The sequence below is a fragment of the Euleptes europaea genome, chromosome 2 (assembly GCF_029931775.1).
Source record: "Euleptes europaea isolate rEulEur1 chromosome 2, rEulEur1.hap1, whole genome shotgun sequence".
Taxonomy (NCBI): domain Eukaryota; kingdom Metazoa; phylum Chordata; class Lepidosauria; order Squamata; family Sphaerodactylidae; genus Euleptes; species Euleptes europaea.
The window spans coordinates 135,703,604-135,717,334 of record NC_079313.1 but is presented as its reverse complement, the minus strand read 5'-3'; positions in this window follow the sequence as shown (position 1 = coordinate 135,717,334).

The window sequence follows — 13,731 nt, the reverse complement described above, 5'->3', positions numbered from 1 at the left end:
CTTCCTTTCCCCTCCCCACAACAGACACCCAGCGAAGGGGGCTGAGAGAGCTCTTAATAGAACTGTGACTAGCCCAAGGTCACCCTGCTGGTTCATGTGTAGGAGAGGGGAAACTAATCCAGTTCACCAGATTAGCATCCACCGTTCATGTGGAGGAGTGGGGAATCAAACCCTGTTTTCCAGATCAGACTCCAAGCCACCGCTCTAACCACTACACCACGTTGGCTGGAGATCTCCTGCTATTACAACTGATCTCCAGACAACAGAGATCAGTTCACCTGGAGAAAATGGCTGCTTTGAAAGGTGGGCTCTATGGGATTATACCCCATTGAATTCCCTCCCCTTCTTAACCCCCAAACTCAGGCTCCACCCCCAAAATCTCCACATATTTCCCAACCTGGAGCTGGCAACCCTACTCTCCTTTTTCCGGCATGTTTAAACCGTAGCCCAGATTAAGTAGGTGTGGATAATTGCAGTTTCTACGCAAGCCAATTTTCAATGGGCTTTTAAATTCTGTTTTTAAGCACTTTGTGCTTTTAAAAACTGTTGCTGCCTTGTTCATATTGTAGGAATTATCTCTGAAACCTCTAATATTCCTCTACAAATTATGGCATTTAATAAGGTACTTTAAAAAATCCAAGAGAACTAATATGTAATCTTAACACAGTGAAGGGGGGGGAACCAAACCCCTGAAATTATTCGCAATCAGAAATCAAAGCAGATTCCAAACAATGTAGATTGGAGGTAAAATATAGAATACTTTGTCACCACTTGAACATTTTATGATGAAGCCATAAAAGAAAGCAATTCCAAGCGCCTCTTAAGAAACCCTCTTATGATTTCTGCGTGAAGTCAGTCGTGCTTTTTATGAAGGCTTCCAGCATGGCGTAGTGGTTAAGGGCGGTGGACTCTAATTTGGAGAATTAGGTTCAGTTCCCCCACTCCTCCACATGAAGCCTGCTGGATGACCTTGGGCCAGTCACAGTTCTCTCCAAACTCTCTCAGCCCCACCTACCTAGCAAGGTGCCTGTTTGGGGGGGGGAGGAAGGGAAGGTGATTGTAAACCCGTTTGAGACTCCTCAAAGATAGAGAAAAGCGGGATATAAAAACCAACTCCTCCTCCTCCTCTTCTTCTTCTTCTTCTTCTTCTTCTTCTATCTCCCTCAATGGTTATTTGCCACGATAGCTGAATGGAGCTTTCGTGTTCAGACGCCGTCTATGGTGAGAGATCCAGCATGGTGTAGTGGTTAAGAGTGGCAGACAGGCTCTAATCTGATGAACCGGCTTTCTTTTCTCGCTCCTCCACATGAATCCAGCTGGGTAACCTTAGGCTAGTTGTAGTTGTTTCTGAACTCTCTCAGCCCCACCTCCCTCACAAGGTTTCACAAGGAGGGGAAGGGAAGGTGATTGTAAGCCAGTTTGATTCTCCTTAAAAAGGTAAAGAAAGTCGGCATATAAAAACCAACTCTTCATCTCCTCTTCCTCCTCCTCTGAATACCAGCTGCTGCAGGACACAACCAGAGTACAGCATCCCCGAGGAGCATCTTAGGAGTCTGGGATCTCACTGCCACTACTCTCTCCTTCTAGGAGGAGAGAGAGGTGTTAGGTGGGCTTATGCTGTATCCACGGAGGTATGTTTGGGTTTGTAAATTAAAATGCCAGCTTGAATGATGAGAGCACAAAACAGCATTGCAGACAGAGAGCCAGCGTGGTAGAGTGGTTAAGAGCGGAGGACTCTAATCTGGTGAACTGGGTTCGATTCACCAGTCCTCCCCATGACCGGCGGAATCTAATCTAGTGAACTGGATTTGTTTCCCCACTCCTGCACCTGAAGCCAGCTGGGTGACCTTGGGCAAGTCACAGTTCTATGAAGAGTTCTCTCAGCCCCACCTACCTCCCAGGGGGTTGCGTGGAGGGGAGGGGAAGGTGATTGTATGCAGTTTGAGACTCCTTAAAGGCTGAGAAAATCGGGGTATAAAAACCAACTCCTCCTCCTTCTCCTCCTCTTCTTTAGATCAGGAAACAGGAGCCGCATCCCAAGAACCAAGGTAGGCATGGAGGCTGAGGGAGACCATCCCCCGAGCCAGGTTTTCAGATTCTTTCACATGGTGGAAGAATCCACATTGGGATATACTGCAAGGGTCTCAGGGCAGGGAACTTTTATTTTTTTGGATGGTGCTGTGCCAGGCATATTAATGGCACTATATAAATTATGGCCTCATTTCATGTTCTTCTCTTGCAAAGGACCAATCCTAAGGCCTGGTTCGGTGGTGGGAAATGCAGTCCAGCTGAAGCCGACTTATGGTGCCCTTCCGTGGGGCTTTCAAGAAAAAAGACCTCCAGAGGTGGTTGGCCATTGCCTGCCTCTGCTGCGTAGCATCCCTGGACTTCTTTGGTGGCCTCCCCTCCAAGTACTAATCAGGGCTGTCCCAGCTTAGCTACTGAAATCTGATGAGATCGGGCTAGCCTAGGCCATCCAAGTCATGGCAAGAGAAAACAGGTGGTTTTCCATTGCCTGACTCTTCATAGCAAGAAGAAGAAGAAGAAGAGTTGGTTTTTATATCCCGCTTTCTCTGCCTTTCAGTAATGTCAAACTCCTCTCCCCACAACAGACACCTTGTGAGCAGGTGGGGGCTGAGAGAGCTCTAAGAGAGCTGTGACTAGCCCAAGGTCACCCAGCTGGCTTCCTGTGTAGGAGTTTACCAGATTAGAGTCCCAGTTGACCCGGTGTGAGGGTCTCTGTCTATGTGTCTCTGCTTTCCATCACCTGCTTTTGCTTTGTTATCAGCGAACTCGTAAAAGCAGTTCACACCTTCTGGTCTCAGGCGCCAGGCCTGATTGCCCCTAGTATCTTCCCCCCCCCCCCCCGCTGTTCTTCCTGTCAGTACTCCCTCAGGCCGATGCGGCCTTGGAAGTGTGATAGCTTCACCAGACTTCCTGGGACTCGTCTGATGTTGTGTATTATGCCAAGCTTGTAACTTCCCATAACAATAAGTGTGAACCCCAGTGCCCCAGTGCCCTGGAGTCAATATATTCTGTAAACCCAAATAGCCCCTCACTTGCAGCTTTCTACCTGTGCCTGTCTCATCTCCTGATGTCTTCAATAAATCCTTTGTTTCTTTATCAACGTCTGAACATTTGATTTGGAGAAGTAAACTCAGAGAGAGGGGATCTCTCACATTAAGCTGCAAGTCCCTGCCTCTCGGACTGCTGCTGTACCTTTTGGGACAGAATGCAAGGCGACGAGGAAAACACCCCTACTACCCCTGACGCACCGAATGAACCGGTGGTGCCAGAGAAACCGGACCCCAAGGAGGAGGGTGCCAAGCCAAAGAAGCCTAGGGATCCCATCCCCGACCAAGGCCGGGACGGACGTCCCCGAGGACTTTTTAACAATTGGCTGGACTCCCCCAAGGGTTGGTCTCTCTCCCGAACCGCGGCGAAGGATCGCCGGTTGGCCTTCCCCAGCACGGGACTCGAAGGGGACCCGGCACGCAAGGAGGCCCTGATGGAGGAAGAACGCAAGCAGTGGCAGGAGGATCGCCAAGCTATGCAGGAGCAGATGGAAACCATGCAGCGGGTGATGGGTGAGATGGCAGCGGCCCTGGACGCGCTGAAAGTGCAACCGCCCGCCGGCAATCTCCCGGACGGAGCACCGGCAGCCCCTCCCGCGCCTCCTAGCCTCCCGTCCCGTCGGGACCTGAAAGTCACGTATGACGGTTCAGGGGACCAGTTGACCTTTTTCATGGTCCAAGTGGACATTTTTATGCGAGAACAAGGCCGAACCTTCACCTCCGAGGAGTCCCGGGTGCAGTACGTGGCTTCCTTACTGCAAGGGGAGGCGGCCGCCTGGATGGTGTTGCAGTATGAACTCCGCTCGCCGGTGCTGCGAACCCTGGACGAGTTTATGGTAGCACTCCGAAACCGCTTTGAGGACCCGACTCTGGGAGAGCGGGCTAAAGCCTCCCTGATGCAACTGCGCCAAGGGACCAAGTCGGTGGCGCAGTATGCAAGTGAGTTCCAGTCACTGGCCAGCCGAATCCTGGACTGGAGTGAGGCCACTTTGGTACAGTGTTTCAGGGAGGGCCTCAACCCGGACCTCCAACATTGGGCCTTCATGCAAGGGAACCCCCCGGATGTGGAAGGTTGGGTTCGCCACGCTGCCGACATCGAGAATCGCAAACAACTTTTGACCTTGTCCAAACAACGCATTGGACGAGACCCGAGACCCCGGAGCGACCGGGGCCGAGACTTCCGACTGGGGGGCAGCGGGGGTCCCTCGGCTGCTGAACGCCGCAAGCGTTTTGAGACCGGTGTCTGCCTGACCTGCGGAGGTAAGGGACACTTTGCGTCACAGTGCCCCTCTCGTTCGGGCCGTCCCAACCCCCCACGCCAAGCCCCGACTGAACCACAGAAGGCGACTGCCGAGGACCAGCCCCGCCGCAGGAGCGGACCGCCGGGCCGACGTTCCGGCGCACCCTCCGCTCTCCATGCGCGCCCCCAGGACGGAGCCTCCACTTCTACTGGCCCGACGGGGTCCCGGATTACAAGTACCACTTTTGATTCGGACGGGTCCCCGACCGCCACCACTCCTTCCCCCTCTTCCAGCGAGGAGGAGGAGTGGGAACAGCCGGCAAAAAACGCCGTCGGTCTGCTGTAGAGGGGGCTCCGCAGCAGACCGCCCCTGTTGTTGTGCAAGGAGCTCCACCGATGGTAAGCGCCCAAGAGGACAATGTATATGTGCGTGTTCACCTTTCCCTACCAAAAGGGGGTCCCAGTTTAGAATTCCCCGCTTTGGTTGACTCGGGGTGTGCCCGCACCATGATTAGTGAGGACACAGCCAAGAAACTGGGAGTCCGGCGCAAGCGGCTTCCGGGACCCCTCCGCTTTTCCCAAATGGACGGGAGTGATTTTAAACGGGGCCCGGTGACCCACAGAACTGCAGCCGTGATTATGTCCGTGGGGGAACATTGGGAACGCTTGTATTTTACCATCGCCCCTATAGTAACCCCGGTGGTATTAGGGATGAACTGGCTACGGGGACACAACCCGTCCATCGACTGGGTTGAACGGGTGCTCTCGTTTCCCGAAAACCCCTGTAGTTTACATGACAAGGAACGGGTTGTCCGGTCTCCGGCCGCCGCTGTGGTAGGGTCTCCCCCCCCAGCCACCGTTCCTCCTCAACTGCCCACTGAATACTCGCAGTTTGCGGACGTCTTTGATGTTAGGGAATGTGACGAACTACCCCCCCACAGAGAGACGGACTGCGCCATCGAAATTGTGGGGGAAGGCAAACTGTCTAAAGGGAAGGTTTACCCCATGAGCCCTAGTGAAAAGGCGGTGTTACGGGATTATCTGGATGCCAACTTGGCGAGGGGTTTCATACGCCCTTCCAAGGCTCCTTATTCGGCCCCAGCCTTCTTTGTGAAGAAAAAGACGGGAGATTTAAGACTGTGCATTGACTTTCGTAGGCTAAACGCCGTCACCCAGTCTAACGCTTACCCTCTCCCTCTTATTCCCGACCTTCTAGCACAATTAAAGGAGGGCCGAATCTTCACCAAACTGGACTTAGTGGAAGCATACCACCGCATTCGCATTAAAGAAGGAGACGAACCCAAAACAGCCTTTTCCAGCTGTTTTGGAATGTTTGAATACCTAGTCATGCCTTTCGGACTTTCGGGGGCTCCCAGTGTGTTTATGCAATTAATTAATGAGGTTTTGCATGATTTGCTGTTTCGGGGGGTGGTGGTATTTCTCGATGACATCCTTATTTACTCTGAAACCATGGAAGACCATGTGCGCCTAGTGCGAGAAGTACTCCAGCGGCTGCGGGAGCACAAACTATATGCTAAGGTGTCCAAATGTGAGTTCCACCAACCTTCCATTACATTTCTTGGGTACGTGATTTCCCACCAAGGGTTAGAAATGGACCCCGCAAAGGTCCAGGCGGTGTGGGATTGGGAACCCCCCACTACCCGCCGCCAGCTTCAGCAGTTTTTGGGATTCGCTAACTTTTACCGCAACTTCATTCCCAACTTTGCCCAAGTTGCGCTTCCCCTCACTGCCCTGTTGCGTACCAAGGACAAGGGGGCTAGCGCCGCGCTTCCCTCAGCCCGTTTGCAATGGTCCCCCCAGTGCCAGCAAGCTTTTGAACGTTTAAAGCTGCTTTTTTCATCCGAACCCGTTTTGGCCCACCCGGATTGCACCAAGCCTTTTGTGTTGCAAGTGGATGCCTCGGATGTGGCCATGGGCGGGGCCCTATTGCAGAGGGATGAAGGGGGGCGGTTGAGACCTTGCGCCTACTTCTCCAAGAAGTTTTCCCAGTCCGAAATCAACTGGGCTATTTGGGAGAAGGAGGCGGCGGCGGTCAAACATGCCCTCACCATATGGAGGCACTTTTTAGAAGGTGCCGAGCTGCCGTTTGAAGTGTGTACCGATCACAAGAATCTCGAGGCTCTCAAGGGAGCTAGAAAGCTCAACGCCAAACAAATTCGGTGGGCCCAATTCTTCGCAAAATTCCGGTTCACCCTCAAGCATGTCCCTGGCAAAGAGAATGCCCTAGCTGACGCTTTGTCACGACTTCCCCAGTATCGCAACGATTTCGATCGCCCAGTCGACTCCCTGTTCACTCCTGAACAGCGAGGGGAGGTTCCTAGCTTAGCCGTCACTACCCGGTCCCAAGCCCAACGACCTGACACCCCCCCTACGCTCAAAGGTATCCCGGAAGCCTTCCAACAGCGACTCCGGGATGCCTCCTTACAGGAGGAGGAGCACCATCTCCTCCCCACGGGCTTGTAACGAACCAACACCTGGTGGGTGCAAGGGGGAAAACTATATGTCCCATCCTCCCTTCGTAAAGAGGTATTGGGACTTGTACATGGTGCCAGGTTGGCGGGTCATTTTGGTTTCATAAAAACTCTTCACCTGGTACGGAGGCAGTTTTGGTGGCCCGGTATGAGATCCGATGTAGAGCTGTACGTGCGCAGCTGCCCCACTTGCGCCACAGCCAAAAGACGGATGGGAAAACCCCCAGGGCTCCTCAAACCGCTTGAGAACCCCTCCCGACCCTGGGAAGTCATCGCCATGGACTTTATCACCGACCTACCTCCAAGTCGGGGAAAGACGGTTCTCTGGGTAATCACGGACCTCTTTTCCAAACAGGTCCATTTCGTTCCATGTGCAGGTCTTCCTTCAGCCCAGGGCTTGGCTAAACTGTTCGTCACACACGTCCTCAGGCTACACTCGATCCCGAGGAAGGTCCTCTCCGACCGGGGGGTCCAGTTTGTTGCCAAATTTTGGCGAGCCTTCCTGAAGCTAATGGGGGTGGAGGAACAGGGCCTTTCTTCCGCCTATCACCCCCAGACGGATGGTCAAACGGAACGAGTAAACGCTGTGGTAGAATGTTATTTGCGCTGCTATGTAAATTTCCACCAGGACGACTGGGTCGACCTGCTGCCATTTGCCGAATATGCGTACAACAATGCGCCTCATTCCTCTACCGGCTTTAGTCCCTTCCAAGTAATATACGGGACGGAATTCGGTCCTTTCGGTTCCGCTCCCGTCACGCCAGAGCTCCAGTCCACCCCTGATCTTCAGGAGTGGATTCAGGTAGTCAAATCTACCTGGCCATGGCTGCTCAAGAATCTTGAGAGGGCAAAAAGCAAGTACAAGGAACAGGCAGACAAACACCGGTCTCTGGGATGGGAGCTTAAGGTGGGAGAGCAAGTCTATCTATCCACTAAAAACCTCCGCTCTCTGCGTCCCTGCAAAAAATTGAGCGACCGTTATGTGGGACCTTTCCCCATTACCAGAGTAATCAATGAGGTTACCGTGGAACTGGAACTCCCAAAGACCCTCAAGGGGGTCCATCCAGTCTTTCATATAAGCCTCCTCAAACCTTATGTGCCAGCTCCCCAGTTCCACCCCCCTCCCGCACACGAGATTCCTACCGTGGTAGGGGGAGATACCCATTTGGAAATATCCAAGGTTTTAGATTCCAAATGGAAAAAAGGGAAACTGTTTTACTTTGTTCGGTGGAAAAACCTTGGGTCCGCTCACGACGAGTGGGTGGCCGCACCCCACATGGCGGCCCCTCGCTTGATCCGAGAATTCCACCTCGCTTATCCCGATAAGCCTCGCCCTCTCGAGAACCCTGGAGGGGGGCCTTAAGGGGGGCAGAATGTGAGGGTCTCTGTCTATGTGTCTCTGCTTTCCATCACCTGCTTTTGCTTTGTTATCAGCGAACTCGTAAAAGCAGTTCACACCTTCTGGTCTCAGGCGCCAGGCCTGATTGCCCCTAGTATCTTCCCCCCCCCCGCTGTTCTTCCTGTCAGTACTCCCTCAGGCCGATGTGGCCTTGGAAGTGTGATAGCTTCACCAGACTTCCTGGGACTCGTCTGATGTTTTGTATTATGCCAAGCTTGTAACTTCCCATAACAATAAGTGTGAACCCCAGTGCCCCAGTGCCCTGGAGTCAATATATTCTGTAAACCCAAATAGCCCCTCACTTGCAGCTTTCTACCTGTGCCTGTCTCATCTCCTGATGTCTTCAATAAATCCTTTGTTTCTTTATCAACGTCTGAACATTTGATTTGGAGAAGTAAACTCAGAGAGAGGGGATCTCTCACACCCGGTTTACCAGATTAGAGTCTGCCACTCATGTGGAGGAGTGATCAAGCATTTGTGAACCACCTCTTAATTTATTTTATTTTATTTAAAGTATTTATTAGCCACCTTTCTTCCTGATGGAGCTCAAGGCGGCTTACAGATACAATACATAAAATAGAATACATAAAATCCATAAAAGAACCAAAATTTAAAACCACAATTCAGGACTGCTAGTAAACTTAACCAAATGCAGTCTTAAATGCTGCCTCCCAAAGATCTAAAGGGAGGATGCCGGGCTCACTTCCCTGGAGATGTTGTTCCATAATCGTGGGGCTGCCACTGCAAAAGCCCTGTCTGGTGTAAACGTCAAATGAGCTTCTGTGATTGATGGGACAGTCAGGAGAGCCTCTCTCGGTGATCTTAATTTCTGGGCAGGAACGTATGGGAGAAGACGGTCCTTTAGACATCCCTGTCCCAAGCCATGTAGAGCTCCTAACCATCCTCCCTGCCTACTGTTCTAAGCACCAAGAGAGTGAAAAACCACAGTTTCCCATACCTGTGTTTGCCCTATTACCTGGCCAAGATCTTGCCACCAAGAATGCAGCGTCCTAAAGATGTACCAAGAACGGAGGGACACTTTGTCGTTTACAGCACCTATTATTTTCTACTTTCGATGTTTTATTTAGCACCCCGCGTTGCCGTCTCGTAAACTCAATTGACATGAACTACGAGGGTAGAGATTGTGAGCGACTTTTAATTTGGGGCTGACTGGTTCTTGCGCCCCAAGCTATCGATTTCCTCTAAAAGATGAATCCTGGCTGTCTGGGCCCATCTGACAGGCGGTACCCAAGTGTTTTGCTTACTCTTGTCATGTGAAAAATATATGTTTTATTAAGCGTCAGATCAGAGCAAGCAGGAAAGGAGGGGGAAAATCAATCCATGCCTTTATATTTTGATCCTGAAGACAGAAACGATGACACACTCTTAATTTTGATTGCAAAGGGTCAGGATAATTAATACCCTGGACAACAGTGGCCAATTCCTTGACAAGAAGATCTTGCTGATAAAAGGAAAGCGGAGCGCTGGATGTCTTCATCTAAATTTATATTTGCAATAATCCACAGAGATTTATAGCCTTACAAATGAGCTGGGACCAAATGGATCTCGGGTACAACACTGCTGAAGTTGACGAAATGGTTCTCCGAAGGTTACGCGTCCCTGCCTCAAGTCAACAGCTCAGCTTGAGTTTGCGTGGTATTCCTTGCGGCAATTTCTAATTACCAAACCTCCGTGCACCTCTCCATCATGACAGGTCGGTTGGCAAAACCCTGGATTTTAGACCGTTGCTGTTAGTAAATGAAGAGTTTTTAAGAGAGTTGGAAGGCAGGACAAGAATGGCCCAGTGGCCCGTTCTGCCAACATTCATGCCTTGCATTGAAAAGCAAGGGTTCGGGAGACCGAAATGGATGCATCAAGGTTCTCAAGGACTTACATCTTCAGGCAGAAAAAAATGCGCAAAGCACCAGAGGTTACAAGGCGTTTATCTAATAACTTGTAGCTACTCCAAAATTTTACAAAATACTAATAATGACAAAGGTTCAGATAAATTGCGAAACATGCATTATTTCTGATGATAGCTACGGTCACAGTCTGAAGGAGGATATCGAAACGGGATACTAGCCGGCAGACCTGTCATTGTTGTGGTTCTGTGTGTTAACCTTGAACGTCTTGTTTGGGGGCTTCTTAGAGGCATCTGGTTTGGCCGCTTTGTGAACAGACTACTGGACTTGACGGGCCTGGGTCTGATCCAGCAGGGCCTTTCTTATGTTCTTATTCTGGTGGGCAGGTTTAGGGAGTGAAGCTAGCCAGGTGGTGTGTAGCCCTGGCCTCAACGGAGAGACGGTGGTCCCCCTGGTCTTCTGGGTCTGCTCTGCTTCTTAGGATGGACCCGCTACTGCTGTTTCTCTCATGATGCTCCCTCAGAATCCAATGAACAGATGGTGCCATCAAGATGCCATCCTAGCCGCTTCTGACAATCAGGGTGTGAAAAGGTTGATGCCTTGTTACAATGGGGCAAGTGCCCCCTGCTGTTACTCATGACACCTGAACCCACATTGTGAGAAACACTGTCCCTGCATGCTGTTGCCAACCTCCAGGCAGGGCCTGAGGATCTCCCAGAATTACGACTGATCTCCAGACAACAGAGATCAGTTCCCATGGAGAAAATGGCTGCTTTGGAGGGTGGACTCCATGGCATAATGCCATGCTGAGGTCCCTCCCCTTCCTCAACTCCACCTTCCCCGGGCTCCACCCCTAAAATCTCTGGAAATTTCCCTACCTGGAGTAGGCAACCCCACCTGCAATGCTGATGAGTGAAAAGGCAGGCGAAGGGTTTTATTGGCGAGTTCATCCACTCGTGGGCAGGCACCTCAGGGAAGTGGCAAACCGGCATGGCTGCTGATGTGCAAAACTACTCACGAGGAAGCATCCTTGGTCAGAGATTTAAAGTCCAGTTATGTGGCATCTCTTCTCTGGACATGGCAAGACAAAAAACAGACCTTGAGATGAAATCCATGGAGGGGACTTAGAATAATAGAATCATAGAGTTGGAAGGGACCACCAGGGACATCTAGTCCAAACCCATGCACAATCCAGGAAATTCACAACTGCCTGCCCCCCCCCCCCACGCTCCCAGTGACCCCTACTCCATGCCCAGAAGCTGGCCAAGATGCCCTCTCTCTCATGAACTGCTTAAGGTCACAGAATCAGCAGTGCTTACAGATGGCCATCTAGCCTCTGCTTAAAAACCTCCAGGAAAGGAGAGCTCACCACCTCCTGAGGAAACCTATTCCACTGAGGAACTGCTGTTAGAAAATTCTTCCTAATGCCTAGATGGAAACTCTTTTGATTTACTTTCAACCCCACTTGCTTAGATCTTTCCAACATGAAGCAGGCAAGTTGCTTTGAAGAAGAGTTGGTTTTTATATGCCGATTTTCTCTACCTTTTTAAGGAGAATCAAACTGGTTTACAATCTCCTTCCCTTCCTCTCCCCACAACAGAAACCTTGGGACGCAGGTGGAGCTGAGAGAGTTCAGAGAGAACTGTGACTAACCCAAGGTCACCCAGCAGGCTTCATGTGGAAGAGTGGGGAAATCAACCGGGTTCACCAGATTAGAGTCTGCCGCTCATGAGGAAGAGTGGTGAATCGAACCCCGTTCTCCAGATTAGAGTCCGCCATTCATGTGGAGAAGTGGGGATTCAAACCCTGTTCATTAGATTAGAGTCCTCCGCTCATGTGGAGGAGTGGGGATTCAAACCTGGTTCACCAGATTAGAGTCCACTGCTCCTTAACGCTACACCACGCTGGCTGTGTTTGATAACTGTTTTAAATCAGAAATTATCAATAGAGATTTGCATGACTTTCTTACACAAATACTGCCTGCTTTGAGTACCTGGGATGGACAGTCTGCTTAAAAGAAATGACAGGTTTACCTGTGCAGGCGAAAGCATACTTCCCACAACACAGAGGAATGGGATGCTTTTGAAGGATGCTCCTACACCCCATCAACAGCCAGATACATGTTTCAAACTGTCAGTTTTAAAGATAATGACAATATCCGTGGAGTGAAAGCAAAACTTGCCGCCTCTCTGATTGGTGCTTACGCTCCCTAAGCTATTTATGGAATAACTGATGCCATCAGTCAAAGTGGCTTTCCCATCTCTGAGTGACGCAGCCATTCCTTACTGCTACAGGCCGTGCGCAGGGCAGCGTCTTTCCAGATACGGGGTTCATTGGGACATGCCCTTGGAGGTCAGGGCTTGAAGACCGGATCAGAGAAAGAAATGGCAAAGAAGAGAGAGTGCATTCCCCGGGGCTAGTGAGTAAACCCTAAGCAGCTCACACTCATCTTGGTCCCGGAGACACGCTATCTAGGGCAGTGATGGCGAACCTTTTAGAGACCGAGTGCCCAAACTGCAACCGAAAACCCACTTATTTATCGCCGAGTGCCAATGCGGCAATTTAACCTGAATACCATCCCCAGAAAGGGCCCAGAGGGAGAGGCTAGGGTTGCCAAGTTCCTCTTCGCCATGAGTGGGAGGTTTTTGGGGTGGCGCCTGAGGAGGGCAGGGTTTGGGGAAGGACTTCAGTGCCATAGAGTCCAATTGCCAAAGTGGCAATTTTTTCCAGGGGAACTGATCTCTATTGGTTGGAGATCACCCGGGGAAGGGCAGAGCCAGAAAGGCCAGCAGCTTGGAGGAACCGTGTGTGCCGGCAGAGAGGGCTACGCGTGCCGGAAGTGGCACGCGTGCCATAGGTTCGCCAACACTGATCTAGGGCAACACAGTGGTCATGGGAGATTTCAGTTACTCAGATATCTGTTGGAAGTCCAACTCTGCTAAAAGGGAAAGGTCAAATAAATTCCTGACTTGTCTTGCTGACAACTGAATTCTTCAGAAAGTGGAGAAGGAAACAAGGGGCCTGCTATCTTGGATTTGATTCTCTGCAACAGGGAAGAACTGGTTGACGAGGTGAAAGTAGTGGGCACCCTGGGTAGTAGTGACCATGTAATCTTGGAATTTACAACCTTGGGGAAGGTAAAAGCTGTATGTAGTCAGACGTGTAGGCGGGACCTCAGGAAAGCAAATTTTTAACAAACTTAAAGTTATGCTGGGTGGAATCCCATGGTCAGAAATACTTAAGGAGAAGGGAGTTCAAGAGGGGTGGGAGTTTTATTTTTCCCTACCCTTCTTCTGAGGAGCTAAGACGAACGTACATGGTTCTCCCCTACTCTGATTTATTCTCACAACAACCCTGAGAGGTAGGCTAGGCTTAAGAAAGCATGCCTGGCCAAAGGTCACTTATTGTACTTTATGGTTGAGTGGAGATTTGATCACAGGTTTCAGTGGTCCTAGGTGAACATCCCAGCCACTCCACAATACCAACATAAAAAGGTAAAGGTCCCCTGTGCAAGCACCGGGTCATTCCTGACCCATGGGGTGACGTTGTTGGATGTAAATTCACTCTGTTCCCTGGCCAGATTTTATTACCATGAGACAGAGATGACACCAGGTTTTAGAAGCAAAGGAAATAAAAGCTTTTTATTTTGCCAGGCAAAAGAGGG